The sequence below is a fragment of the Triticum dicoccoides genome, chromosome 7B, assembly GCF_002162155.2.
Source record: "Triticum dicoccoides isolate Atlit2015 ecotype Zavitan chromosome 7B, WEW_v2.0, whole genome shotgun sequence".
Taxonomy (NCBI): Eukaryota; Viridiplantae; Streptophyta; class Magnoliopsida; order Poales; family Poaceae; genus Triticum; species Triticum dicoccoides.
In genome coordinates, this window is record NC_041393.1 from 510,649,236 (window position 1) to 510,653,108 (window position 3,873).

The window sequence follows — 3,873 nt, forward strand, 5'->3', positions numbered from 1 at the left end:
ATATGGATAGTAGATAAAGGTTTTTGTAATCTGAAAATATAAAAACAGCAAGGTAACTAATGATAAAAGTGAGTGTAAACGGTATTGCAATGCTAGGAAACAAGGCCTAAGGTTCATACTTTCACTAGTGCAAGTTCTCTCAAGAATAATAACATAGATAGATCATATAGCAATCCCTCAACATGCAACAAAGAGTCACTCCAAAGCCACTAATAGCGGAGAACAAACAAAGAGATTATAGTAGGGTACGAAACCACCTCAAAGTTATCCTTTCTGTTCTATCTATTCAAGAGTTCGTAGTAAAATAACATGAAGCTATTCTTTCTGCTCAATCCATCATAGAGTTCATACTAGAATAACACCTTAAGACACAAATCAACCAAAACCCTAATGTCACATAGATACTCCATTTTCACCTCAAGTATCCGTGGGCATGATTATACAATATGCATCACACAATCTTAGATTCATCTATTCAACCAACACAAAGTACTTCAAAGAGTGCCCCAAAGTTTCTACCGGAGAGTCAAGACGAAAACGTGTGCCAACCCCTATGCATAGGTTCATGGGCGGAACCCGCAAGTTTGTCACCAAAACATACATCAAGTGGCACATGATATCCCATTATCACCACAGATAAGCACGGCAAGACAGACATCAAGTGTTCTCAAATCCTTAAAGACTCAACCCAATAAGACAACTTCAAAGGGAAAACTCAATTCATCACAAGAGAGTAGAGGGGGAGAAACATCATAAGATCCAACTATAATAGCAAAGCTCGCGATACATCAAGATCGTGCCATAGAGAGAACATGAGACATACACACACACACAGAGAGAGAGAGATAGAGAGAGAGAGAGATCAAACACATAGCTACTGGTACATACCCTTAGCCCCGAGGGTGAACTACTCCCTCCTCGTCATGGATAGCGTCGGGATGATGAATATGGCCACCGGTGAGGGATACCCCTCCGGCAGGGTGCCGGAACGGGCTCCCGAGAGGTTTTTGGTGGCTACAGAGGCTTGCGGCAGCGGAACTCCCGACCTATCTTCTCTGTGGATGTTTTTAGGATACGTGGGACTATATAGGTGAAAGAAGTCGGTCAGGGAGCCTCGAGGGGCCCACGAGAGGGTAGGGCATGCCCAGGAGGGTGGGTGTGCCCCTCTGTCTCGTGGCCTCCTCGATGATCCCCTAGCTTGCACTCCAAGTTCCTGGGATTGGTTCTTTTCTAAAAATAACTTTTCCAAAGGTTTCATTCCATTTGGACTCCCTTTGATATTCCTTTTCTTTGAAATACTGAAACAGGCAAGAAAACACCAATATGGGCTGGGCCTCCGGTTAGTAGGTTAGTCCCAAAAATGATATAAGTGTAAAATAAAGCCCATAAACATCCAAAATGGGTAATATAATAGCATGGAACAATCAAAAATTATAGATACGTTGGAGACGTATCAGCAACTATTACATAGTAAGAGTGACATAGGTGAGGATGACCAAATGACAAGGAATATGCATAACAAAAGAAAGAACTACCCATCCAGAACCAGCAGCAAAGACAACAAAGTCATTCGAAGAGATGATCCAACACCATCATAATTTGCAGCCCCGCTTCAGCGATCAGTGATCCGGAGACACCAGTACTGCACCCTTTTGATGCAACAGCCCAATTACCTATCAACCCGAAGGCTTGAACCACATCACTACCTGTCGTAATTGAGACATCCAAGGATCAAAGCTAATCCGGATGCCTTTGTCATTCTCACCTTCTTTTCGTTGCAGGCTATATCGTTGACAATCAGGGGAGTTTGCTCCCGAACTCCTAGGGCTCGTCGTGTAGACACAGTTTTCCATAGCAAACAGAGCCTCTCTGCCATCAAGGTCCTTGCCAACGGTGATCTCCTGGTTAATCGGATAATTGAGTCCGAGAAACAGAGAGTGTGAACCAAGGATGTTTACCCACTTCCAACTAAAAAATCCTGAAGGCCCCAACAAGCTGGTATCCTGCTCATAGACATAACAGCCACTGTCCGGATACTCACGTATTTCACGGTGCTTGTATATAGTGGGGGTTTTGCAATCGTCTGATCATGTGTCCGAATGATCATCAGTCTTTTGCCATCGTCTGATCGAGCGAGGAACCAGTTGTGCTTCCCTATTTTTGGCAAAGGTGGTGTGATTACAAAGGGCAGTAACTATAGGGACACTGCATCATACCAAAAAGGACAGGCATTGTTAATGTAAGATCAGCATTGTTCAGAGTATGAGTAGGATAATGCAACAAATAGCATTGATATGTCCTTGTTGGAACTAGGAGGAAAATACAAGGAAATGTATACTGGGTTCGAAAATATAGAAGTGCCATGCATGGTTATACTCATGTTATCTCGCAATCGATTCTTCACAGAAAACTACCATGTCATGCATGTTATGTAATCATGTTCTATCCTCACAAACAAATTCTTCAAGGTAACTAACAGACCATGCATTGTTATATACTCGTGTTCTATAGGCAAAAAATTTATGAGGATATTATTCTAGCCATTGATTGCTGAAGGGCGAATATAGGTATGTACACATAGTAAGCATTGCAGGATTTCACTACTTCCAAATATAGAGTTCTCCATATGCACATTTACTTCCCTAATGTATGGTTAGATGAAACCAACAATGTGGTGCATGTTTCTACATCATGAAAATGAGGAAACTAACATGGCCATTGATACACACTCATATTTAGTAGTAGTATATAGATTACTGTAAAATAAGGATAATATCCATATATTCTTAACCGTTTGATTATTCAGGGTACAAATTGGCTGTAATGACATGGTCACAATCGCATGAATAAATCATTCCAAATATAGCTGATTTATGGCGTCTCTAATACATTGCCATAGTTCTACTCAAATTCTGCTCAAACAGGGATATGTCAATCATCACAAAAAGTTCAAACAGTGTCATGGCATCATCATTAACATGAGGCGGAAACAACTTACACGCGTCGTCCCAGCAATATGTGGTGCCATCTGCTTTGTCGATTGCGTAGATGATGCCATTGTGTTCAATAGCATCACATAAGTGTGTATCAGCTTTGACGATGATCCACTGTGAGCCGAGTTGTCTCCAGCTAAAGAAGGCACCGGCGTAAAGATAGGCGAGTCCGCGGTCGAACAACGCAATTAGCTTGAAGTCTGCGTAATTCGCATGTCGTGTGGGCACTTGGCAGATTACAATCTTCTGCAAAACAAGGTCCGTCCAACTGACGTGGTAATCTAGATGACTTGGACCGCGATGGTAAAACTCTATGTAATCCAACAAAGCAAGGATAATCTCATGGGAGGTCTAGAAGTTCATGAGCACCAACTTTTTACCGTCTTCTCTGAAGGCAACCATCCAGTGGGAGTTCATGCCGACCCAGTACATACCTGCCAAGAAGTTTCAGGCGATGGTGATTGGATCGAAGTCGAGGAAAATGATGTACGGCGACCCACTACATAACTGCAAAGAAGTTTCGGCTAATGGAGATCGGATTGAAGTCGAGGGGCATCATGTACGCCTCCGTTTCATGGTGAGCCAATCTCGCAAGACAAGATAGCAGCAAGCAGGGTGTCTTGGAAAGCTTAGGCCTCACTTCAACGATGGCCATGTGCATGTCCCTCGAGCATGCAGCCAGCCGTAGGGCGCTCAACATATCCATACACGAACAACAGAGGTCGAGGATGTCACTGGGGAGATTGCTCCAATCGCGGCTCATATGGATGTTGCGTGGTTCGCGTTCGGCCATGGTGGAGTTTGGAAGGTGGGGGTTTTGGGGGGCTTGATTTATGGGGGAGAAGGATGTTGGCGCTGGAGCGGCTAGCGAGGGAATAGT